The following is a 27,415-nucleotide window of genomic DNA, read 5'->3' on the forward strand; positions in this document are numbered from 1 at the left end:
ATGTTTTTATATAAAGGCACACTGTTAACACTGTTAACACAGTTTAGTCTGCAAAAAGCATGGTTATAATGAAATTCACAGTTTAAAATATCCAAGACAAAAAAAATCCATCAGCAAAATGAGTCTGGGCTCTGAAGCGGCTCACTAAATGAATAGCATTGTTAATGTGCTTGCATTGGGAGCTTTTAGTTGGAAGCAGCTTTGTTAGCAAATAGGCGACGCAGAGCTTCACTGAAATCATCAGCTGTTATGGAAACGGAAATGTGCTGTTTCAGGACCTCCATCAGCTTTTCAGTGACAGCTTCAGCCTCACTTTTGACACTCTGAGCGAGCTGCCACTCACAGGCTGCAAAGCAAACATTGGAGGCAGAGACGCAGTTTGCTGCTGCAGCTGTTGGCACGGTCAGAACTGACTCAGTGGGGTGTAGCGACCTATGAGACACCTGTGGAAACCATCTCAGCTGCCCAACAGTACTCTGAATCCATGCTGGCAGGGATAGATGAAGAATGCAGTTTGCATTGTTTAGCCTGTATTTACCTTTCAGCACTGATGGTGCCTTTCCACATGGAAAAGCTGACAATTATTATAGGCACTGCTGCCAACTGAGATGCATGAACTGAGGTTGTACAAAGTAAGAGTTTTTTTTAATGACAGTTGGCTTAAACTCAAAATCCAGCTGTCACGGGGTGGAAATGGACAAGTTAACTGGGTTTTTTTCATCTTGCATGAGTTGCTGTTTTACTATTTTTAATATTTTAATATTGTACAGTGTTTTATTCTTGTTTTATTGCATGTTTTTTGACCGTGTTTATCGCTGACTTGTCCTGGAGAGACTCCGCCCCTCCCTGATTACTAACTTGGTACATCTGGGAGGTCACAGAGGCCCAATAAGAGGGCCTGGCAGGTCAGGAGAAAGAGAGCAGCAGAGATGGCGGAGTAGCTGGTGGCAGGCGGCGGCCGCAAGCGCCGGCGGCGGCACTGGTGCGGTTTGGTGCAACAGTACGTGGCGACGGCATACGATGGCCAGCGCGTGGAGAGGCAGAGCTAAAAAGTGATATTCATTATTTTTGCATTACAGCCCTAAAATTAAAAATAAGAGTTAGGAGCTGTGTTAGCTGTTAGCTAGCTAAGTGTTAGCTGCAATCACTGCCTGTCTTGTGTGAACGTGCTCATAGCTACATTAGGAAACTTGAGTTAAATTTAAAAACAAAAAACAAATACTCATTCGCTTCTTCATATTTTCCTCACCAACTTCAGTTTTCTCCTGACAACATGTGCAAAACTCTTTGGGCCCTTTGACACCAAGCATCAGGTAACCCTCTGGCAAAGTGTTGGCACTGAAAAGGTGCTTAGATTCTCAAAGGGAAACAGTGACAAAGCCGATTTTATCAGGGCAGAAGAGTTGTTCTCACCGTGTGGCTTCAACTCACCAGAGCCGATCTGATCACTGAGGAGGAGGCAGAGATGCAGAGAGTACCAAATAAGCTTGAGAGACATAATCACACTGTTTGCAAACAGTGGTAAACACAAGCAACTAATGAATATTACATCAACAACACACTGTGCCAAAACAGGTACTGTATGCTTGAGAAATTACCGGTACAGCATAGATACAAAGCAATCTAGCATTAGAGCTGATTCACTTGCATTGAAATTCAAGCGTTTGGGATCGATATAAGAATAATGCCTGGAGCTCATTATGGGGCTATAATAGTTCTTACATTCCATGCAGGGCACAAACCCTGTTTTCCAAGGAAAGAGGAACTCTCCGGATACACGTAAGGTGGACTTTTGTGGGTAGGGTCAGTTTAAGTGATAAACAATCGCCTTCTTTGGCAAGATGGAATTCCCATATTTGATTTTAAAGCATTGTTAACTCATCACTGTTGGCTAACGGTAAATATTTACATGGCAACCGTAGATGATGACTTTATTTTACAATCTTTCAGCCAGGAAGACCACGGAGAGTCGGCATACATTTAGGAATTAAAGACAGACATTTCATACTTTGTATATCATACTGAAAGCCACTCCTCAGTGCATCAGTTTGAGAGGTAAAAACATTTCAAAAAAACCAAACTCGGTTATTAATAAGAAGCAAATACAGCCCGTAGTGAGGTAACAGAATGGGTCATACTGCAATTAGCCACTGTTAACCTCTGTGTACATGCTGCTCTGTCCTTTGAAAGCATTTTCCTCCTGTAATCACATCCAAACCTCTAAAGAGCAAGCTGACACATTTTCCTGACACCCCCTCTTTGCTGCACACACACACATGCACACACACTTGCCGCTTCGCCGAAGCACTCTGCGTGAACAGGCAGATTGCTGCGAGAACTAATGAATTGTGCTGTCAGGGAAGTAACAGATTTATTTACATCTAGAAATGGATATCTCTTCCTCCCAATCCCGGAGAGCTGAGCCGGTAGAGCTTTACGCCATAGGGGCCCTAATGGATCAGGGAAAAGTAATGAGAGAAAAAAATGGAGAAGTATCCAGGAAACAGCATGGGGCCCGGATAGCGTGCTGTTACACTGCAACGCTGAAAATTTGAGTGGAAATAAAGTAGCCGGAAGGTGGGGAGAAATAAGTTGAAGGGTATTAGTTGGAAAATCCACTTTAAGAAGTGTCATGCTGCAGACACACAAGTTTAGGCGCACACTCGAGTGTCTCGGAGGCAGGTGGAGAGCACACATGTATCTGATCTATTCTATTTAATGGTACAGAAGAAACCTGCACACACACACACACACACACGGCAGATTATAGAAGGCTTCAAAAACAGGGAAAAGAAGGTGAGACAGCAAGGATGCAAACACACTCTTCCACAGAAAAGCCACATCTCATGTAACACAACACACAAGCCAAGACAGAAAACGGGTAAAACTGAAGCACCAGTCGGAGCAGGGATAATCTGTTTCCTGCTCTCTCTCTCTGGAAATCTCAATTCATCTTTTGATCTCCTTCTTAAAATCCCCGTCTCACTCGTCTTCTGTCTCATGGCGTTTAGCTGTTTGTGTGCAGTGCTGTGTATGGCGTGTATTTTATGTTATTTATCTGTGTGTTGTTGCTGTTATAGCGGTGTGGAACCCTGCTGTACCCGTTCAGCTCACTGCCGGATCCGACAGCATATGCAATTTTCACTTTTTCAAAAAAAAAGCCTGTTTGTTTTGTTTTTAATCTGCAGAAGGTGCAGCTCGCTGCTAATCAGGCTGCAGTGTAGTCTGGTGTAAAATTAAACCCTTACAACACAGTGAGGAGTGTGTTTGAGAGAGCGGGAAACGATGAGCCCCTGGCAGTGTGCGAGCGTGTTCTTGGATGTTATCGGTCATGTCGGCTGCCGGCCACAGATGAGGTCATTAAGCCCTTTAGCAAGGCAGATTTCTTCCCTCCTGTCCGATGCTGTTATTAAATCTCCTCGGATGCTTGCATGCTGTGGTCAGATGTGCTTGCGCAGGCATGTGACTCTGGGTGTGCTGTTTGTGTGTGAACTGTGTTAAAGTGTGCTCATTCACTCGTGCATGCGTGTTTGTGTCAGCATGATTGTGTGTCTGGGGAATCCCTCTCTTTGCATTCTGGCTGTATGTGTGTGCGCGTGTGTGATGCAAGGACTTTGTCTAGTTACATTTTGGTGAAGCGGCCCGGGGATTCAGAGCAGCCAATCCTGTCGTGCCGTGGCGCTTTGTGCCTGTGTGTGCGAGCGTGTGTGGGTGTTGCGTTTGTGTAAACCAGCATGGAGTCTCGCATTGTTTGCAAATGCCATAAAACACTTAGTAGGCATCCATAGAGAAAACAAATTAGCATAGATTATTTACTGCTAGCTGTGGAGTTTGCATTCATAATTTGTTGTATTTGCAGCAATTTATTGGATTTGTTTGAAAAGCTGTGTGAGGGATCATCCTGAGTGCCGCTCTGTGTGCGTCTGTGCGTGCTGTAATGTCACTATGGACGGGTAAATATAACAGCAATCGTTTCACCTTCAACATTTGATTTGTATACTTGATCAAATTGTGCATTCATGCAGAGGTGAAATGACACCGCAAAAACTCTGTGTGCTATTAAAAGTAGTTATTCTGTTTGCTGTTTGTTGAATGGGCCAAATTTCCAGAGAGAAAATTCCACAGGGGAAAATCCATAAAACTAAGATGTGCCAGTGGGGATTGCCCACGATACAGGATAGCTAACTTTTGCAATTCCAGCTGAAAAAATGAGTAGAAGAAGGTGTTACATGTTATTTTTAGTTCAAAAGAAATACTGTAGCAACATGAATAAGGTGAAATGAAAACCTATAGCCAAAAATTTGGCTATAGTGTTTTTTTTAATGTGATGTCATGTGCACATTTCTTGAGAGTTGTGCGTTATGTTGGACGTGATACAACCACCGGTTACAATTCAAATAGCGCATGTGTTGGCGAGTGGTTGCTGGCTGTCACTGGGTGAAACTGGTCCCATATCGGTCAGAAATAAACGTGTTTATTTTTTGCCATAAAGCTAGCTTTTGAACATGGGAGTCTCTGAATCGACTAACTTTTAGAAGCAGCCTAAAGTGGCCATTTAGGTCACTGTTTTACGCCCTTGTGTGTTTTAGTGCCAATTGAGCTGGTAAGGGTCTTCCAGCCAAGATTTTATACTGGGAAATCTGAATTTCCATCTTCTCATTTTAAATGGAACACACTGGTACACACTTGTTGTAGTTTCTGTGAGTTCAGTTGATTTTAATGGCTTAAAAAGAGCTTTCTTTTTCTTTTTGCTTGTCAGAAACTAACTTTTGAATAAAATGTACTGGTTACTCAGCTCAAAGAATTAGCTTTAGCATGCTATTGTTAACATTAGCTTTTAGCGCTTCCGTTGGAATAATTTGCTACTGTGAGAACTCCTCGTGTTATTAAGCATTTACTGCTTCCAGTGTTGTTTTGAATAAAGTGTACTGGTTATCAGCTCAAAGATCTAGCTTTAGCATGCTATTGCTAATATTAGCTATTAGCGCTTCTGTTGGAATAGTTCGCTACTGTGAGAACTCCTCGTGTTATTAAGCATTTAGTGCTTCCGGTGTTGTGAAGACAGATTCATTTCACTTGTATCAGGTGAAACAAAAAAGTAAAAGGTGAATCAGGGAGACAATCAGCAGCCTATTCACACCCTCCCAGTCCTGACAAGAGGTCCAATCAGGAACAATAAGTGAAAACTTCAGTGTAGGTGTACCAGCTGTGCAGGGGCTTTAAATAAGAGGCATTATGTAAGCCGAGAACTATTTAGAGTTGGGCTGGATTTTCTTTTCTAGCTACAGCATGAACTTGTTATTTATTACGCCGCAGTTTTTCCACTCCGAAGAGCTGTAAACAATACTTTAATAAGGCTTCATACAATGTCACAAACAGTGTCTCATTACAGCTTGCTGTTGGGAGAAGGAAACCAAATAAATGCTGGCGAGATTGAACAAACTTGGGTGGAAAGTATCACCACGAAATAAAGTGTTTTTCCCCCCTTTGGATTAGTTTGACGAAAATCATTTTAAAGCGAGCACCTTTTCATCCTCATTAAATGCATGATGTAACCAGTGTTAACTATATATCTAAATTAGATGCTGCTGGCTGTTATTACAAGATGCTAATGCTGCATACTTCATATTTAAAGAGCATGTATAAAGCTGGCATGTGTGTCCATTACAGTTCCAGCAATCGCTTGTACTTCATTTCGAGGTACAGCTGCTGACTCTTTGTCCGTGTATTTCACGTGTAGTCAGTACTTAATGCATAAAAGCTGCGCTTACGTTTGATGGCATTGTGAAGACACTTAGGCATGACTAACTTGCAGTAGGGGATGGAAGAATTAAAGATGAATTACCTCCTCAATAAGCACTAAGTGCTGTATCTACCAGAGCTGTCAGGATTAAATGAATGAATTCCAATGACTAGGCAGCAACGTAGGCAAAGGGAGGGAAGGAAATGAAAGGAGGGGGGAGAAAAATGGAAGACCTGCTGATAAGAGAATAAGAATGAGATGAGGAGAGTGTCTAGAAAGTGACAGCAAACAGCATAATATTCATCCTAAAAGCAAACGCTCTTTCGCTACATGTAAATATATCACCTTGTCTCCTTTCTCTGCGCTCTCATGTTCCTAGCTTTCATCTTTTTGCACCTTTCACGCTCCGGCCCTCCTCCTCCTCCCTTCCCTCGGCTCATTGCTTCCATCAGCGCGTCACTTTGCTCTCATTTGCTCTCTACAACTTGTTTAGGAGAGTAGCAGTGCGTGTGTGAGTGTGTATTTGCTAAAATAATGTATAACGGTGGGGATATGACATTTCGCTGTGTTCCACTCTCCCTGATTTTTTCAGGCTCTCTTAGTCCAAATGCTCCATTTATTTGAGCGAGGCGCAAGAATAGCCAGACATCAAAGAGTCTATAATAACTGGGGGTATAAAAGAAAGGCAGAAAGAGAGGGAACGTGGAGGAAAGAGATTTGTGTGTTCAAGTTGACAGGAAGGAAGGAAGAATGGGATTTTTAGGATGCAACTCAGAAAGCATAATGAATTCAAATCCACGATTTTACAAGATGACTGCAAAATATATATATATCTATGTGAAAGAATGTGCACAGTTTGTGGAGATGGACTTGTCTGACTGCAGCATGTGTCGCATCCTGTAACGGGAAAAATATTTAGTGAAGATTAGCATTTCATTGCAGTGTGGCAGTCTCCTGACAGAGGCACACGAGGAAAAAAACACCAACTCCAAATGAGACTGTAATCCTTTGACACGCGGAGCCGGGGAGCGAGAAATGCATTAATGCTCGGAGAAGAGGAAAAGAAGGAGCAACAAAACTGTGGCTGGTGCCGCGGCGGCTCATTAACTGTGTGGCCTGTGTGTGTGTTTGTGCATTGGCGAGATTTCTCCTGGACCACGCACCGTAATTGGATTTACCGTAATGCGTGGAACCACGTGTGTGCTCGTATTTAAAGCAAAATATGTGCACACATTCAAATGCATGCGCGGTGGATGTTTTCTCACGTACAAATAAAGCATCTGAAATGCCTGTCTAATGAGGTGTTTGTATTTCAGATGTGTGTGTGTGTGTGTGTGGAATAGGACTGGTCATTGTAGAAATTCATTCCATTTTAGCTCTTTGTTGCTCTCCTACTTAGACTTGCTTTACATGCAAAGCGTTCCTCGGGCTTGCTCACTGTTTGGCATTAATCTGCGCTTGTTGTCAGCTGTTTACCAGCAGATGCTGACAACGGTGCGGGTTCAGCACCAAGGCCAGCTACTACCAGAAGGAGGTGAAAGACAGAGCAGGGGGGGGGGGTGCAATATGCAACAGCTCAATAGTATTTCAACATCAGAGGGAGTCAAAATCAAAAAGCAAAGACGTTAACGTGTCACTCACAATGAAAAGTGAGTGCCGGGATTCTCTAACGGTGTTTTCACACAAAACGGGTGATTCACAAAATGCTGAAGGACTGCAGATCAAAAGAAGTACTGAGGACTGTGGATTAGAGATGTGCAGGACTTGACGGTGAAATATTGCTGGACTTGCAAGATGACACCATAAATACTATTTGGTTAAACTAAATGTTAACATTACATTGATCTACAACACCATTTAAAACTCTTTGCGCTAACATTTCATGAAGCCATCTGCCGTTGGCTGACATGTGGATGTTTAGTACAGGGAGTTACAGGACTCAGTGCAGGACTGGGAAAACTTAAGTACACGCCATGATTCGGTAGCTTGTTGAACCACCTTTAGCAGCAATATCTTAAAGTAATTGTTTTCTATATTACTTTGTCAGTATCTCATATTATGGTGGAGGAATTTTTCCCCATTCTTCGCTGTAATGTTGCTTCAGTTCATTGAGGTTTGCAGATATCCATTTGTACACATCTCTCTTAAGGCTCCACTTCAATCAGGTTGAGGTCCAGGCCCTGACTGAAACCTTGCAACACCTTTATTTGAGAGATTTCCTGCTGTGCTTGAGATCATTGTCCTGTTGCATGATATCATTTTGGGCCAAGCTTTAGCTGTCAGACAGATTGCCTCACATTTAAATCTGGAATATTTCCATACAAAGAGGAGTTCATGGGAAGTGACTACAAGTCCAGTGGCTGCAAAAAAAGCCCAAGTCATCAGCCCTCCACCACCGTGCTTCAGTTGGTATGAAGTGTTTGTTTTTCTCCAAACGTGGTGCTGTGCATCATGGCCAAACATCTCATTTTAGTCTCGTCAGTCTAAAGGTCCTTTTGTTTTTTCCTCTGAATACACCATCATGAACTTTTACCATTTAACGTGCTAACTGGGGCCTGTAGAGTCTGAGACGTAGCTCTTGGCTTTTGCAGTTTTTCTCAGGATAGCACGGTCAGATTTTGGGGTGAATTTGCTGGAACATTCCAGTCCTGAGTAGATCAGACCATTAACACACACCTAAATGCTCCAGATCAGCAAACTGCCAAAACCTCCCTTTTTCCACATGACTGTAGGTAAGCTGGATGGATGTGTAAGGCTGTATAAAGTATAATCTACAGGACAAAACTGATGCTATAGAGCTACATTTGTAGCTAGCTGTAACACAGACTCGGGCGTCTTAGGCTGGGTTCATAGCATATGACATTTGAGTCTGATAAGACACACACAGAGTCAGGTTAGCTGCTTATATGAAGACATCAGCGTCACCCCGGCCTGCACATTAATCATTTACGATTTGAGTTATATCATCAAGAAGGAAGTGACAGGAACGAATCCTTGTCTATGTAATGAATGTAAACAAACACTGACTGGCAGATCAGGGGCCCGTTCTTCGTACCTCGCTTACTACATCCAAGATCAAATGACACATCCAAGATCAAATCATCGCGCTAACTTTGAGCTCGCTAATCCGGTTCTCCGAACACACCTGTTGTTGACGATTAGTATAGCTGGATGAAGTAATCTGAGATCACTGGGTGGCCTAAAAGGGGCTACGCATCGATAGTAGAAACATTGATCGGCAACCCTGTGATTGGTCGGCGAAGATGTCGAAGGAGCGCGCTCAGTATTTCACGGCAGCAGACCAAGAACTCTTGATTGAGGGATATCAGGAGTTTCAGAGTTTAATTAAAACGCAGGGGAACACTGCAAAGGCTGCAAAAGCAAGGAGAGAGGGCTGGCAGAAAGTTGCTGACAAATTAAACTCGTAAGTGATCCATGATATTACATTATATCATGTGATATTATATTATACCACATTATATTATATTACATCATATCCTCTTTCACATTAGAGCCACAACAGGACCCACTAGAACATGGGAAAAAGTAAAAGTGAAATATAAGAATATTCCACAGAATGGTAATATTTATCACTTATATTGCTTTTAGTCTATGACAAGAGACCCTGGAATAATCTGTTTGTTTGTTTATAACAGCAACCAAGAAAAGGGCAGAGCAAATAAAGACAGGTGGTGGTCCTGCACCCCCTCGTCACACCCCTTTTTGTACTGTGACATTTATTGACATTGTGGGTTTTTTTGTGTGTAGTTTGACATAACACTCCATCACTTTTACCTGTTCCCATGCAAGGGGTGACTGAAGCATGCACAGTAAGTCGGGAGTAAGTATATACAGTACAGTAAGTGTACATATATATATATATATATATATATATATATATATATATATATATATATAGAGAGAGAGAGAGAGAGAGAGAGAGAGAGAGAGAGAGGAAGAAAGTAAATAATACCCTCACGGGAGAATCGATATCTCTCTATGAGCACACCGTCGCGCTGAGCTAAAGGATCCTGTCTATCCCGCAATATACGCTAAATTCTGTAAACTCTCCTTATCAATCTTGCACCTTCCTTGCTCGCGTACAAACGGACAGGACATGGCTGCGACAGACTTCCCAAATCCACCTTCGCTTTTATAGTCGTGGTCTCTCATCTTGATTGCACGTAGTAATTTACTATTACTACTCTAAAATATGAATTACATCTGACATGATCTACTACATGTAATAGAATGATTAATAGTACATTTCCCTTTTTTTCGGAAATGACCTGTATGTATCTGTATGAAATCAATAAAAGAATCAAATGCTGCATTATCTTTAGTTACATTGATAATATTTATTTATGGTAAAACAGTGGCGAAATATCGCTCTTGCTTTCATATAACTGCAGCGGACATACCTGAGTGGCCGCGATCTAATCCTGTTTACATAAAGTAAACCTGCTCCCGAGCAGGTTTACGCTTACGGATCTGTTGCTATGACAGCGAGTCCCAGACGAGCTTCGGAGAACCGAACGATCCAAGATCACGCGAAATCATCAACATTCAAATCCGGCTAACTTACTTAGCGAGGTACGAAGAACGGGCCCCAGATCCTCTGATTCACACCAAGAGGGCTTGTTTACTGATCTCCAGGCTCTTATTGGTAAGTGTCACAAACATTCTGTGAATGTTGCCACATAACAGAAAGTCTCCAATATTATATCAGTTGCCATCAACAGTGATACACCGATGATCAAGCACACTAGCTTAACTTCAGTGTTAAAGACTCTCTGCTCTTGAAGAGTTTTTCCGTGAAAGACTCAGTGACACAGTACAGAGTAGGAATTCTGGGATTTGATAATTGCCTCTAATGACCCACATCTGTGTACCTCGGCACAGCTGCTCCTAATCAGCAGTTGTCTTAACAAAGTGCAGAAAAAGGAGGACGGACGGACAAAGGTGAGCATCTGCTCAACCTCGCAAACTTATTTCTCTGCAGGATTATCCCTGGAGGACATACGAAGACCGCCAAGGTGACTACACTGGCAGCACAACTCCAGTTTTGGTTTCTGTACTCTCTTGCTCTGGTGCACTCAACTTCCAAGGCCTTTGTTTGCTGACGGTAAAGCCCTAAAGGGTGATCGTTTATCCTCGTACATGCTTTACCCTCCAGGGCTTGCCTACTCCGCCATGAGATACAAAATATTGATTGCAATCCCCAGTTTTGAATAGAGAAAAAACACAGATTAATGACCCTCCCTCCTGCAGTTTGTCTCCACACCAAAACAAAAGTCAGCCAATGTTAATAGAACTGAAAATTCCAAACTCTGACTCACAGTTCACACATGAGGGATAAACTTTTTTGCAAACACTCCAGAAATTGCCCACAAATCTTACTCGATTGTGGCATTTGATCTCAGTCTCAGTAAGCACTTTTTCCCGTAGCATTGCCGATCCATCACGTTGTCATGGATAAAGGCCTCATTATGCAGATTTGGTGATAACAGGGAGCAGGTTTGATAACATCGAATGACGATTTCTGCACATATCTGACACTGTGTCCCGATTCTGTACTGCAGTACAAAGTGTATCTAAACTTACTGGAATAGGCTCATGACTACAGATAGCTGGAAGTCTTGATTACCACTATTTTTTCCATTTAGAGTAATTTCTTTTCGTTTTCTGCTTTATGTGAACACCTGGAAGAAATCACTTTCCTCTAAAACCAAACAAATCATTGGATTAAATTATCAGTGTGTGCCTAACAAGATAAATGAAGACAATGATGCATGCTGCCTCTTTTTATAGCTAAAACAACTCCAGAATCACAAACGGCTCGTTTTGAAATATATATTCAAACTTTAGTGTGACTCAAAGAGCAACTTTTGCTCATTGAACCAGACCAGAATATAAAGTGCAGACTCCAAGATTTTGGACAGTGATAGATTTTCTATTGATTGGCTTTGTCCTAGAGAACAATTGAATATAAGATTCAACACTGACTGCGGTTAAATTGCTGAATTTCAGCTTTCTACATGTTCTTGCGGTAATTTAGGAGAATATTGTTCAGGCCCAGTGTAGGAATATCTATGGAAGAGTCGAACTGTAAACCCACGGCACGGCAATGAAGTTTGGACTTTTAAAAGAGCAATCACCACTTTTAAAATATTTTAACACAAGTACAAGCACACTTAAGCAAGTAGAGCAGCCAGAGATCCAAAGACAATGAGTCAGAGGCGGATCTACAGGGGGGCAAAGGGGGGGCAACTGCCCCCACTGCTGTAGAGCCTTGCATCCCCAACTTTTATATCCTTAAAATACTTGTAAACACTAATTGTTTAAACCTACCAACCTAAAAAGTGTCTTTGTATTCTTAGAAGAGGTAATGATGCAATAAATAGTTATATTATATTACACATTTTCACATACTTCACTGAAGATGTATGTGCCACCCTGCCTAGACCTCTTGCCCTTCCTTTGCCCCCCCCATGTAACGTTCAAAAGGTTATATACGGGTTATATTTCTGTATAAAAGAAAGGTCTTGATGAGCGGTCAAGACCTGGTAGCCATCTTCTGAGCCACCAGGCAACAAGATCCTAATATTATGGCCATGCCGGAGTCTCCAACTGCTCTTTTCCCTGGTGAGACTGTAGTATAGTCAAATTTAATTGTAGTAAAATTTATTATAGAGGCAAATTTAATCTTTCCTCCGAGGTAAAGGTTGCACAAGTGTTACCCTGACCAGCGAGAAGCATATATTGTTCCTCATCAGCTGCACCGCTTGCAGTTTTATTAAAGATTTTGACCGTACAGTGTGAGGCTGGCGCAGCCGAAAACATGTCATTTCCAATTCTGTTTAACTGTCAGACTTTTCGGGACCGTTGAAGAGGCTCTTGTCAAGATTATTTCCACTCATGGCGAGGCATTTATTATCGGTGACCCTTTATCTGTCCCTCCCTGTCAGATAATGACAGTGCTAGAGAAAACAACGGGTTGACCTTCATCTAAACCCTCCACTGGGGAGAGTCTGACAGCCGTTGCGTACGCATTTGCGGCTTTTCACGGTTGTACCGCTTGTGATGGACGTCGGTTGTAATGCGAGGGAAATCACAGTGTTTAAAGCAAACGTGGTGTTTTCCTCTCGGCTTTGTTACCTTTCTTTTTATTCCCCGTCTGTTGTCAGCGCCTGTTTTTTTTGGTGGGGGGATGTTTTTTGGTGACAGTTCTCAGAGTCACGCTTTAGATTAACTGCATTTATTCATTAACAAACCCAATATTTTAAGCTGCCCGGATTCCCATTATTTTTCTCCAGGAGACTGAACTCTGTCATGCATTCATTTAATTCCCTCATGTATGAAATAATATCCTGCCTAAGTCAGCCAAGCCATTAAGGCTAGTTTTGCTGCAGCCTGATAAGTGGATGTATGAGGAACAATGATTAAACGATCTCAGCAGCCTTCCTCCCACTCTCTCATTAGGGGCTTCCCCTCGTCCTTTCCAGCACAATCACGCCAAGGACCTTTTTCACTACAGCCTTAGATTGGGATTTTCTATTGATTGTCTTGAAAAATGAAAGGACGCAGCTTTCTAAGAGCAGCTCGTCATTTAAGAATCAGCAGTATTGACGGGTACAAGGTTCGTAAGAGTGTCCTGATATTTAAAACCCGCTTTTATTCCCAGTCTCCCCTTTCAAATGAAAAGCTGAGGTTATATTTCTGCAACAAAACAAAATCAACAATGCTTTCAAATATTGACTATCACTGTGGCGGCCCCTTTTACTCATTTATACACACATATATAAATGAGAAATGTGACCTTCAGAGAGATAAATGAACAAACACCTGCAGCTCGGATTCCTATTACAGACTGTGCAACGACTGAAAAAGTAGATACAGCTGTTAATGCTAAGACTGCCAGTGTTTTGGAGCGTTACTTTGTACCCTTTGTGATCCTCGATAGACCACAAAACTCGCAGATTCCCCTGATGAAAGAAAATAAAGTGCTACAGAAGTTTCTGACTCGCTGGGACTGCTTTCTGAATGACTAAATACTCTGTGTGCAGCTTTTAGTGACTGAAACTCCAGTTATTTGTTTAAAGCATAAACACTGTGTGTGCTTTGCTCCATGACTAATACAATTACAGCCTCACTGCTGTTTTCCATTTCTATCTTTTCTTTGTATTTTGCAATGAATTGACAGTGAGGAGACATGAGGACAGATGGGGAGTTGGGCTGATTAGAAGACGCACCAAAGATTTGAACCATGAACCTGTGCAGTTATGTCCCTTGACTCCGATGCTACAAGGATGCTATGCATAGTATAGACAGTATACCTTTTTTAAACTTTACAAAAAGGTATGTTTTTATTAGATGTTGCTCATGTGTCACCTTTACAAAAGATGTTTGTAGTGCCAAGTCAGAAAAATAAAACTACTGTGCTTTAAACCTGCATTCTATCCCACGGCCACCAGATGGCGATAGCTGTGGTTGCGAAAAGACTTTCAGTTCTATTGATGTCTGTGAAGAAGCAGCTTTCTTGACTTTTGTAAACACTTTCCAGAGGAGCTCCTGGGCTCAGTGATTTCTTTCATGTTCTGTTTCATAAAAGATTAGATCTAATTTTTTTATCTTGTCATCTGGGATAGAATGTAATTGCAATCACATGCTATTAGCTAATGTTGTTATTCTTTTATTTTCTTTTGCCAATGGTAATGGCAGCAGTGCTCATCACAAAGCTTCCAAAGGGACTTCAGAAATCAGCACGTGACGTCTCAGTAGCTACATCCATCTTTTACGCTATCTATGCTTTACTAAATGGGGCAAACTCGCATGTGAGGGCAGTCCCCAATGACCAACTGATAGGTGTGGTTAGTTTTACAGGTGATTTACAAAAGTTGCCATGTTTTCTAAACACAGGTGCAGTCAGATGATTTCAATATCAAGCGAAAAACCTCAGCGTTGAATATCAGAGCAAATCAGTTTGTGTGCTTGAGTTACTCATGACAAAAGAACTCCCAGAGATACATATGAGAAAGAATCAGTCATAAAAATCTCTGAATTCCCACCTTGTATGTGCAATCTTGTTACTGTGTTCGCTTTGAGAATACCGGCAGTACTTCTTTAAGGTTATCAATGGTACTATCACTTTCATTTAGTTGTTCAGACTTGATTAGATATAGGCACTCGGAGGGATGAGACGGGGTTAGGAAAATACTGGGTTTGGAGTTGGGAGTGATCCATCTCACTGTTGCCCTTCGATTATATGATTAGTTGGGTTTTTGTTTGGTCATTTACGTATCTGCTCGCTTCTTCCAGAAGCAGGAGGATTTAAACGAATTTGATATCAGCATTTTAACTTCTTTCTTGATCTGTTTAAGCTCATTTAAACAATAAATGCTCAGTGAAAATTTGGTTTGTGTCTACATCATTTTCTAATCCTCTACACTTCAGTGGAACATGAGAAAAAGTGAAAATGTGAAGGTGAATTCATAAGGACTGAGGAAACGAGAGCTTCAGTGCTCAGAGACCCTGAGTGCACAGCCGCTACGCTGCTTAATAATGGCATTTTTCACCAATTCCCTTGAACATGTCTGTGTTGCAATGTCTTCTTAACCTCACTAAACACATACTGGTCTCTCACTGATAGAATATGGTTTTCCAGAAAGCGCTACATGTCCTGAAGCCCCTCTGCCTCCCTGCAGATCAGTTATTAACCTTTAGCACAATTAAAACGATCAATCTTAGACGACCAGAGGCAACGCAAACCCCAGGATGGGACCCGTCGCTCTCAGAGATGCTGATTCTCTCCAAACCATGCAAGCAGGCACTTTGGAAACCCCATTGATTTTATTTTTTTCCCCTCTCTCTCATTTTTTTAAGGGCCGTTTATTCCACCGACTCTGAGAATGATTTACATTATCTCCTCAATTAGCAAATGACAATTAAATCTGCTGCATTTTCCTCCTCACCCATCTTGTCCCGCCATTCCTCCCATGGGTTATCGTCCCTGTAGAGCGAGGCCGGTGTTTGCGCCCCCATCCGTCGTCGCTTTTGGTTTTATTCATTTTGTTTTTAATTACTTTCGATTAGATTCTTGCCTATTGTTGTTTATATTCCGAGGATCAGCACCGTGGATTTTCCCTCGCTGAGATGCTCGTACATCACTGTCAAAGCGGCAGCCATTTTATCTCTGGCTTCTGAGTGGAAAAGAAATAATGAGTTGAGGCCTTTCCTGTCTGAGTGGGAGAAATGCACCCATCAATAACGCTTCTTTCACCGTCAGGTAATGAACTTCCTGTAGAGAGTAAATTTTTCACAAAATGTAAAACAAAAACAGCTGCAATCTTTTCAGATATCACGTTGAGCTTTAAAATACTTGTAAAAATGCCATTTATATAGTTCTACAGGACTTTTTTGGGGTTGTTGAGGTAAAATTCAACCTTTTAAATCTCTCGCAGCAATCGACAAACCTTCACCTCATCAGTTTTGTTTTCTTTCGCGTTCTCTTTCAGCAGAATACAAATACACAGACCCAGAGGTGTGAGAACCGAGGCTGGACCGACCCACAAACTGAACTACTAATAATTACTCTGATGTGACATTTGCTATTTTAGCTGTTAAGCTTGGCCCTCGACCTGCAAAAGTCATACCCTTGTCTCGGCTAATTTAGTCTGAGGGCGGGTACCTGGATGCAAGTCATTTACCTTTTTCTTTTTTTAGTGCTCGTGTTACGATGGCCCTCTCATGCATGACTGCATATCGCCATCAAAGTGATTTGAGTGGACGGCTGAAAGAGTGTAAGAGGGAGAGAGAGCAGGTGCGAGGAAGCGGTGGGAGGACATGAGAGATATCAGCAAGAGGTTTGTGACACAGAGCATTACCTCGACCGGCATCAATCTCTGAACATTTCTTTCTTGGAAAAAATCGAAGTTCAAGACCCTTTTTCTCAAAGATCAGGTCTGTCTTTAAAAGACAATCTTCTCAAAACGGGAGTCCTCATGTGAAACAAATGGTAGAAAAATCCATTTATCACTGCTTCCTCAGTCTGATACCATCATGTAAACCCAACAATATCAATACAACTTTCATACTTTTCATTGCCCGTTCTGCTGTCGGTCTCTTATATGTTGTCAAATGATTGCCAAGTGGTTCACAAAGATCGTGACGACCTCCTTTAGGAACACTGAACTAATTGTATGTCTTCATCAGACTCTCGCATTGTTATGGAGGAATTTTGCCCGCTCTTCTATGAGGCCCATTGACGTTTGTGGCCATTTTTTATGCACAGCTCTCTACTTGCAACACCTTTTGCTTGGGAGGATTGTCTTGTTGCATGACCCAGTTTCAGCCAAGCTTTAGCTGTCAGACAGAAGGCCTCACTTCTGACTCTTGAATACTTTGATATACAGAGGAGTTCATGGTCAACGCAATGACTGCAAGGTGTCCATGGCCTGTGGCTGCGAAACGATCATCACCCATCTACCACTGTGCTTCACAGCTGATCTGATGTGTTTGTGTTGATGTGCTGTTTGTATTTATTCAAAAGCAGCGCTGCACATGACGATCAAACATCCCCACTTTGGTCTCATCCGTCCAAATGACATTTTTCCATTATTCTTTTGGTTTGTAAAGATGCAACTTTTCAAGCTTAAGCCATGCTCACACATTTCAATCTGTTTATAATTGTTCTGTAACATTTAACACACTGAGGTTTAGAGTCTGAGATGTTGCTCATAAGTTTTACTTGAGCGTTGCCTTCAACTTCAGGTGAAGTTGCGAGAAGATCCACTCCTGGGTAGATCATACCATTGTGTTAACACACACGAATGTTCTACATCAGCAAACCGCCAAAACTTCTGGTTTTATAGAGGTGCTCACACTTGTTAACGATCAGTTATTCAAGTGCATTTGATTAGCAGCACCTGGCTGCTACTTACCTTTGTAAGTCCAATGGAAGCACTAAGAGTTCTGTGAGGAACACTTATTTTCACATGACTGTACATACACATGAATCCACATGTTGTTATCAAGATTATTTCCCTCGATGTATCATTATCAATTTATGAATCAAATACCAACTGCATGCTCAAATTCCAGCAACTAACCTGTGAACTTTTACCCTTGAATAATTCAACAGTTACAGGCATGTCTTTGTCAAATGTGACTCCCATGGCTCTCCGCTTGGCTTGATTGGTTGAGGAATGTCAGGAATAATGCATCAATGGTGAGGTTAGACATTTCCGAGTTGTCAGAAAGGATAACTGGACCTGCTCACTAATGAGCTGCTGGGCCCAGCCAGCAATATCTTTCCCCTCCGCTGGCTGATTGGATGTCTTCACTCGTCTGCAGCCTGGGCTCTTATTATGTTCAGGTATTTATAAGAATAGCCCGGCAACCACAAAGAGATGTCAAGCTTGGGCCCTAGAGAACATTGGATAGCTTATTAGCGCTATGAGCATCAGCCAGGCAGAATTCAACAAGAAATCGAAGGCGGCAAAGTTGGATGAGAATTACAAAGCATGTGACTGTCCGTCAACCACGTCTTCTCTTTGCATGAGCCGAGTTCGGCTTCATCGCTTGTTGTTAGATCTGCCAGCCGAGAATTGACTTTTAAGCATTCATGCAGATAAGTATTGGCTTTTGTGTTTAGGTTTGAAAGAGGGTCAGAACTGATTATGCTAATTTTATATTCCATTGTAGATCTGTATTGTGACTGTCTTTCCCTTTGAAATAACCTGCAAGAGTTCAGTGTGTTGGAAACAACACTATTGATCTGCCGGTTACGTTTTCATTTGCTTTGAGAAGCATTTGTTGTGTTGCATGATTTCAGTTTCCAGCGCTTATTCAGAGCGAAAAACACAAGGACTGAAGCAATCATGGCATAAAATTACAAGGAAATGGCAGCATGGCTCTAGGGTTGGAAACACCACTTTCTTGATTGATTTGCCATTTTGGTTCAGATGGAGGTATCTGTGAGGTTGATTGCTTTGAAATATTGTGCAGACATTTTTGGTTCCCAGAGGATGAATCCTAGTGAATTTGTAATAGAAAAAGGTTGATCTGTGACCAAAGGTTGAAAGAAGTGAAATAGCTTTAACATGTTAAAGAGCAAAGAAAATTATCTATGTTGATACTGTGGCTGAACAAGTCACTAGTAAAGAGAGATGGACAAATTTGTGCTTTCATATCACTGGCTTCTATTTTTTTTAACTAATTTATTCAAATAATACAAATATGCAAAAATGTGTACTAATGTGATTCTGATAAAGGCAAAATAACCTTGTATAAAGCATCCTGTCTCTCTTTTGTCTTCTCTTTCCCATCACCAGAGGTTTCTTCCTGTTAAAAGGGAGTTTTTCCTTCCCACTGTCACCAAATGCTTGCTCATAAGAGGCCATCGGATTGTTGGATTTTCTCTGTATTATTGTAGGGTCTTTACCTTATAATAAAAAGAGCCTTGAGACTAGTGTTATGGTTTGGCACTGTAATGGTCCCTAAATTTATGGCTCAGAAAGCCAACATACAAGATGCTACAATGCTGCTGCTGTTCAACAAGCTTTTAATAGTGGAAATACAGATACTCCCAAAGGACAAACAGAACCAAAAAGAGATGGGAGCCTTGGCTGAAGCAAACAAAAAGAGGAAGAAGACCGTGAACCAACCACACAATGCGCTATTGGATTCAGGCTTCTCCGCTACCCTCTTTCTTCTACTAGTCCTGCAAAATCAGACCAATAGAAAGTAACACCAAAAACAGCAGTGCTGCTAACTCCTAACTCAAACTACACTCAATAAATAAAGCTATGAAAACAACACTGATGAAAACATTAAAGCGATATGAGTTTAATTTGTATCATATTTTCCAGATGTGGCATTGTTTTGCAATTTATTGCTTAAAATTTATCGTGCAATTTAAAAACTGCAGTTTTTCAGGGGGTGGGAAATGACACTGATGATGTTGTGGTCGCAAAACACTCACAAAAACTCATGTATCAAATATGATAGGGTTACGGCTACATTGTGTGCTGAAATGTAACATTATGGAGGGTTAAAGCAAGCCTCAAAATGTGATGAAGCAAGAAGACGGCTTCATTAATAAAATATGTGTACTTTAATGATGCATCCACAGATGCATCACTTCAGAATTAGCATAGTGAAGCACTCCAGCCAATCTCAATGACCAAGACCCACATGGACAGAGATTGACAATCTTATAATGCTCTCAAGGTACAGTGACTATTTTTTTAAAGATTATTTAATAGAGAAAAAGAATGTTGTACTTATAATTACACACCATCAGTGGATCTTTTTATCTTCCAACAAACTGATGTGTTCTCGTAAATTTAGAATTAATCCGTTAAAATACATAGGAGTGGGTGCAGTTTGTGGAAGTCCCACCCTTTTAATACAGTGGCCAAAATGGACATATCGGCATTCTTCGATGGATTTTATAGATGTGGCTACAGACTGACCACATACATATAAAATCTTTACTTTTAATTTAACAATCACAAATAACTCTTTAAAACGATTTATGACTATTTTCATCATCTCTTTCTCATTATGTCTTTCCTCCTCTGCACCAGTGCTACACAAAAACATGCATAAATATGTCTATTATTCCTGATATGGTTGCAACTACTTATTGTCAGCAGATTAGACATGCGACCCTCCTGTCTCTGGACAATGAGCTGGCTAAACAACATCAATAGCTGTTTATCAGTCAACATCTTGCCAGCTATTATCAGGCTGAAGTATCCTAAAAATCCTGCTTTACCTCTGATAAATAGTTTGAATATATCCTCATATCATACAAGAGTTTATTCACTAAATGTCCAACATTGTTAGACTCAGACTTTCCTTTCAGATAAACTGTCACTAATGCTGGCTAACAGCAGCTAACAGCAGCTAACACCAACAAAAACAGAGTGCTTACCAACAGGAAAGTTCAGGACATCCTCAAGAACTCACCTCAGTATCACTGTTAATGAACAGAAGTGAGCTCCACTCTCTCATCGACTCATCACAAAGTTTTACAGCCTCCTCCAAAGCAAATAGATGGTGGGCACATGCAGTATTGGCAGCTGAGGTAAACAGCAGACTGACAGCCTACACTCACTACAAATGAAGAGCGGTCACCGTAGCTCCGATTATGCATTTGAATTAGGAGAGGTAAGAAAACAGAACTCATTTGACTGCAGTCTGGACTCTACTGACATCTAATGGTGAGATTTTACTCACTGTACCTTTTAAACAAACTCGGGCATTTTAATATCTAAAAACAATTGCAATAACCAATAAACAAGTCCTTGTAAAACATAATAAAAATAGCATAATACACATATCTTTACAAAAACAAATCTCATCTCACAGCATTAGATGTTATCAGCTCAACCATTTCTTCCCTAGGACCAGTTACCAGGCAACCAGTGGATATGTTGTGTCCCAAATAGATCTTACGCACTAATTCTAAAGAGGTTTTCAGTATTTAGTGTGGTCACACTGGAAACAAAAGACAAGAAAGTGTACTCCCAACGGCATGTAATGACTACAACATTGTATGTGTGTGTGTCTTTCGCGCTGTTAAATGGATAGTATTCTTCATTAATGCATTGCACAAGAGAACAGAGGAGCTGCTCTCAGCCAGAAAACAAATCATGCTAATTGTTGATGTCGGTGGAAACAGTTCGAGGAAAACTGAAATAAATAAATAAACAAAAAAATAAAATAAAAGCATTTTTGATCAAACATTTTGTCTTTGCTTGCATTAATTGGCGCTTTGCAAAGTTCCAGTATTGCATTATTCATCAGCACAGAGTAATACGAAGATGAGTTTATATTACCGCATGGAATAACTATGAAGTATGGAATTGTGGAATAATGGAAGGAGTTTAATCATTTTTATTCCTTTTAAGCATGCACGCACAGAGTAGTGTAAGCATATTTCTCCACCTCACTGGGTCTCCGCCGCCGCTGTCATCGTTCATGTCTGCTGTGCTCCAAGCTGCTGCTGAGTAGATATGTGTTGGTGACTCATGGATGCTGTCACGCATTGTCCTTTTTGTCCCCTCCTCTCTCCCCCAACATGTCTGGCAGGAATGAGCAGGACTATTCAACTCTCTGTAGATGTCACCAAGCGAATGACACACACACACACACACGGAAATCCAGCAGGGTGGTAGACTCCAAGGTCCTGATAGTGGGATATATTCATATAAATCACCTATATTTAATTTCATTTTTCTATATATTTAGATTTCAGCTTGTATTTGCTGAGCATAATGGAAAAAGGAGAACTGGAATATGGGAAATTGCCAGGGCAATGAATTCCTAATATGAATGATGATTAAAAATGCATTGAGCTCAGTCCAATCACCAGTCCGCTGCTTTCTAATAACATCATATTATAAGACTATCATGAAGTTCTTATCTGCTTTGTTCACAGTTATTATCTCCATTGAGAGTGCGAGAAGTAGCATCATGTTTGTAGCGGCAATATCCTAATTGTGTTTCAACAAGATTGATTTGATCTGCCCTTTAGTTCGTGACACAACATTTAAACGGAGCATTTAACCTCCCGTCTTCGTGCCCTCTCATTTGAGCACTTCGGCGCGCACACACAGAGGTGCACGCACGGTTGTGCTCACGTATGCACAAACCAGCCACACCAACCTGAGAGAGAGGCAGCTGGAACTTGTTAATTGCGGGCGCTAAATTCAAACGCTGTCGTTATCTTGGTTGGCAGAGGCATAAATATTAATATATCATAAAGGGCCATAAAAAGCTCGCCCAGCCTCATTTGGATCCATATATATGCAGCTGTTAGTGTCTACTGGGGAGAAAGAGACCATCGGTTATTGAAGAAAGGGGTGGGGGGGAGTTCGAGAAGGCTGTCACAAAAGGAGCCTTGGCAAAGATGGCAGGAAATGACTTGCTCTCGAAACGGAGCCACTGAAGGGAAGCGAGCAGTGAAGGAGGAGGATGCTGGCAAATGGGAGCTAACAGTGTCGTCCAGGGGCCCAAAATCTAAATGGTGATTCAGACTGAAGTGGAGGCCTGCTGAAAAGAGAACGTGCAAAAACATCTGCTTCGCAAAAGTTTCCACTCGATCGATGCACGTGCACTTCTGCCTTGCTTTACCCCCTCTGTAGAGATTCATATGCCTTCACACAGCCACACATAAACACACACACTTGACCCGTCCTTGGCACTCAGCTGTCCCGGGCGCACCAGACGGCAGAAGTGCTGTTGCACTGCACTGCTGTGCTTGCTGTTCCTCTCTCTGCCCGGCCTGGTGCCCGCCTGCGACTGCTGAGCAGAGCGGAGATGGCAGGTGTTGAAAGAGTTCCACCTGAAGGCATTTTATCACTCCCGAACGCTGCCGCTCCCCAGCTGCTCGCCGCGCTGCTTAATCAACGCAGACGTCACAAAGTTAAGAGAAAGATAGGCGCTTTGGGTAAAAACAATAGCTCTCGTTTGGATGCGTGCAAGAGGAAAAAGGGAGGAGGGGTGCGAGGGAGTAAGGGGGGGGGATTTGATGAAGGACAACACTGGTCCCGTCTCCAAATAAACACAAACGTAATTAGCCATCAGCAGGCTCATTAGTCGCAACGGACAATACAAACATGTCCGGAAAACCAGCACAAAACCAGGACACTGGGGCAAAGCATGAAAGGTTAGATTCGCTCCTAGAAAAATGCTCAGGTTTTGAAAACACAACTGTAAGGTAACAGTGACTAATTAGCCTAGCTGCAGTCACTTTATGAGCTAATTGGTGGCGGGTGAGTGGGAGGACTGGATTATTTTCGCTGGCGTATGTCAGAGCGAAGCCCATTTCTCTGACATGTGAATAGGCTGTGGGAAATGGAGACAAATTATTGCAGCGTTATTGATTGACTGACCAAATGAGATGGAAAAGCAGACAGAATGAAAAAGTGAGTGGGAGGGAGACAAGAGTTTAAAAAAAAAAACAGCCAAGAGTGGAGGAGGAGGTACAGAGGAACGGGTGGAAGGTCAGAGAGTGTATCTAAAGGGCTATAAAAGTTCAGTTTTTAACTTGAAATTCTCTTCTTCTTGCCACTTTTGCTGTGTCTACAACTTTAAAGTATTTGATCCAATTATAAACAAAAAGTTGGACTTCAAAATTCTAATAACCAAACTGTGACTTGCTTGAGTTAAATGAGTAATAAAAACATGAAAACAACAAACTGTTAGGACTGACAAAGTGAATTTATATGACCTTTGATTAAAAATACTTCATTGGCTTCCATAATTCCTAACAGAACATCAATAAATATTCATTAGTATCAGGGCAAATTAAGTTTTAGAGCAGCGGTCCCCAACCTTTTTTGCGCCACGGACCGGTTTATGCCCGACAATATTTTCACGGACCGGCAATAAGGTGTCGCGGATAAATACAACAAAATAAAACTAGTGCCGGTACCGAAAAAAAGAAGATTTATTCATAACACACGTGAAAAGACCCAGGAAAACCGAGTTAACGATAAAAACGATAACAAAATAACGCTGAAAACCGATAAAAACCCTGAAAACCATACATTTCACACCTGAGCCTCAACTCTCGCGGCCCGGTACCAAACGACTCACGGACCGGTACCGGTCCGAGGCCCGGGGGTTGGGGACCGCTGTTTTAGAGTACTGTGCAAAAGTCTTCAATAACCCTGCATCTCTTTTTAAATATTTCCTTAGGATAAAGGGAACCAAGGGCAGCAATTTGTTGAAACGTGCAACCATGCAACAAGGCAAAAGCTGAGTTTGTACAGTTCTAACCAGCTTAAAAGTCAATATTGGGTATGACCAACTTTATTCTTTAACACAGTCTGAACTCTGAGGCAGCTTTCTTGTCATTTCTTTAAGTAGTCTTCAGGAACAGTTCTCCAGGCTTCTTGAAGGACATTCAAAGCTCTTCTCTGGATGCTTCTGCCTTTTGTTCTGTTCTCTGTTGAGATGATCTAATTTAAAGTGGGTTCTTTGTATGTATTGGCACAACACTGGTTCATCCTTTGAGTCAGGTGCTTTTTAAAAAAAATGGTCAGGTACCTGTATAAGGACTCGATGGAAAATATTTGAAAAAGCAGCCAAAGAAAAAAATTACAAGGTTTGGCTTCCCGGAAGCAAAATGTAAAGAAACAAGGGATGGATCATGACTTTTGCACCTGTAGCCTAGATTCAAGTATAAATGAAAACTTTTCAGAGTTAGCTAAACATTTTTCTGACATTGTGTTTCAATAGAAACCACAGAGTGTATATAAAAACTGGACATAGCCACCTTAATGTTAGCCATTTGTATTCAGGCCACATTTGTATCATTTGGCCGCTGCCATGTTGGCCTTTTTGAAGCCAGGCGTGGCTAAATTTGAACAAAAAGCTAGTGCTGCTAGCCACAATTATCAGCTAGCTAGCAGCGTTTCTTAAATACGGTGCTAATTCTAGCTAGCTAAAAACGATGTTTAAAAGAAAATGAACCATCTCGTCATAGCTCTAAACTCTGAACAAAAACAGAATGGAACCCATCAGATAGACAAAGCTGAAAAATAAAGCCAACTCAGAAATGCTTTACATTTATTCACTTTAATGAGGAGCTGGGAGCAAAAAAAGACTTTTCTGAGGTCACAGAGAAAGATAGCCGCAGGCATTTTCCCCCACAGATATCTTTATAGCAAAACACTATCAAAATCAGTTTGAGCTCAATTCCTAATTTCAGGTCATGCTAAAGACAACAAGAAGCTAATTTTTGTTAGTTTTGTTCCTATAAATCAGAGTCCTTAAGCTCCTTTATTCCGTTGGGTGATGCCCAAATTTCATGTTTCATGCCACCATACCAGAAACTTAACAAGCTTAGCATCTAGGTGATGATGAAGGTAGACCATGTAACTGCTTTTACGTAGATATTTCCTACTCAATCCAAAGACAACACTGAGACAAGGTAGAGGTGGATGAGTGGGCCAACAAACCTTTGGACTTGATCATTTCCTCTAACCGTGACTGTGTGTTACAGCCACGAAATAATCGAAACCACATCCGTGAGCTGATTTTCTGCCTTAACATGTGCAAACATATACATGGTGTAGCATAGGTGTGTACTGTATTATGCACTCTGTATTTGAATTTTCATTGTGCGCATCAGCATTTCTGATCAGGATCACACAAGATAATGCAGACTTTTCTTCATCCCTCATCCTCCATATCTGCATGTGTAAGTACAGTAAATGCAGCATGTACTCACATATGAATTAAAGAACACTGTTACTGCATGCAGAGTTTTTTTTTTTTTTACTTTGAGGAACCTTTTAATGTGTGTTGCGCATTACTCTAATTGATTTCTTTGGCACACGGAGCCGTCTTGCTCCTCACAGCAAGACTTCTTTATCTTATTCCCCTGCTTCTCTTTTCTCTTCACCGTGGTGATTTATTTGTCCCTGGGTTAGAGGCGTCACTGCCTTCAGAGTCGTATACACTCCCAATCAGTCACAGCGAGGTCTAAGGCTCCCAGCTGTCTGCTGGGCTTTCTCTTAAGAAAGACCTTGTGAGGTTGTGCGACTGTATGTGTATATGTGTAAACAACAGAAGCAGATAGTTTGAATATAAGATACAGAAAATGCGCGTGAACATTAATGCACACACGTTGGAGCCTCAGTGTGACTTGCTTTATTACTGAAGCTGTTTTTCTCTCCTTCCCTGTGCGGGCAGCTTGTTAAGACTAATGCATTTATTGCATCGCTTCGCTGCCAGGGTACCTACATCACACAATCCAAATGCATGCTGGGACACGGACCCAAGTTGCATGCGTGACAGCTAATTCCAAATGCTGGCACAACACGCATAAATACTCACACGATGCGTTCACATTTAAAAAAAATATTTTTTGTAAAGCGTCCACATGGCACTTGTCTGTTAATTAGGTTTCTGTGTGTGTGTGTGTGTGTGTGTGTGTGCGTGTGCGTGCATGTGTGTGTGTTTTAACCCATTTCCCCTGCCAGCAACTCAAAAGGAATGAGCAATGAAAGAGGTGGCGAGGGATTCTCTAACTGACAGGCTGTCTAATTCACTCTGTCTTCATGTATAAGCACACCGCCGTCATCAGCGACACACGCAGTGAATATGCAAAAACTAATTGCTCTAGACAGAATAGTGCTGGAATTCTGCTATAATAGCTTTAGAAAGCCTAATGAGTGTGGCCCTGTCATTGCTGGGCTCCACTTTCTTTGTTCCCCTTTTCTTATTCTCAGAGTAGCATTCAGGCAAAATGACACACACACACACACCGACGTGCACGTACACACAAATGCGTGCGCGCAGATAAATGGGATCCAATAATCTGGGTGCCGCCGAAGCACAGGGTCCATTCTGTTGAGAGGTGTTTTGAAGCGCAAGAGACAGAGAAAATAGAGCTAATTTAAATTGCCAGATGTGATTGGGTGCTATTGTGTGGGCTGGGTTGGCTAATGGGTGGCAGTGAAAAGGAAAGGCAGGAGGAAGGAAAAGAGTACGGGAGCAAAGCGGAGAGGGGGGGAAAAAAAGAAAAGCCTTGATGTGCAGAGCTTATTAGGGCAGTGCTGCTGAATTGGACTTGATCACTGGGGATTCTTTGGCAAATCCAATACATTAGAAGACGCCGGTGCTGAAATACTGCAATCGTGTTTTTTTGCC

The 27,415-nt window shown here is 41.6% G+C and overlaps 1 long non-coding RNA gene across 1 annotated transcript; it reads left to right on the forward strand.

Annotated features, from left to right (window-relative positions):
* The first annotated feature begins 863 nt into the window (after window positions 1-863).
* LOC112843439 (uncharacterized) lies at window positions 864-6,737 on the forward strand. The gene is made up of 3 exons (XR_003215764.1): window positions 864-1,052; window positions 1,259-1,313; window positions 6,686-6,737. It is a non-coding gene; the product is annotated as an uncharacterized LOC112843439 (long non-coding RNA).
* Window positions 6,738-27,415: the final 20,678 nt, after the last annotated feature.

This window comes from Oreochromis niloticus, linkage group LG3, assembly GCF_001858045.2.
Source record: "Oreochromis niloticus isolate F11D_XX linkage group LG3, O_niloticus_UMD_NMBU, whole genome shotgun sequence".
Taxonomy (NCBI): domain Eukaryota; kingdom Metazoa; phylum Chordata; class Actinopteri; order Cichliformes; family Cichlidae; genus Oreochromis; species Oreochromis niloticus.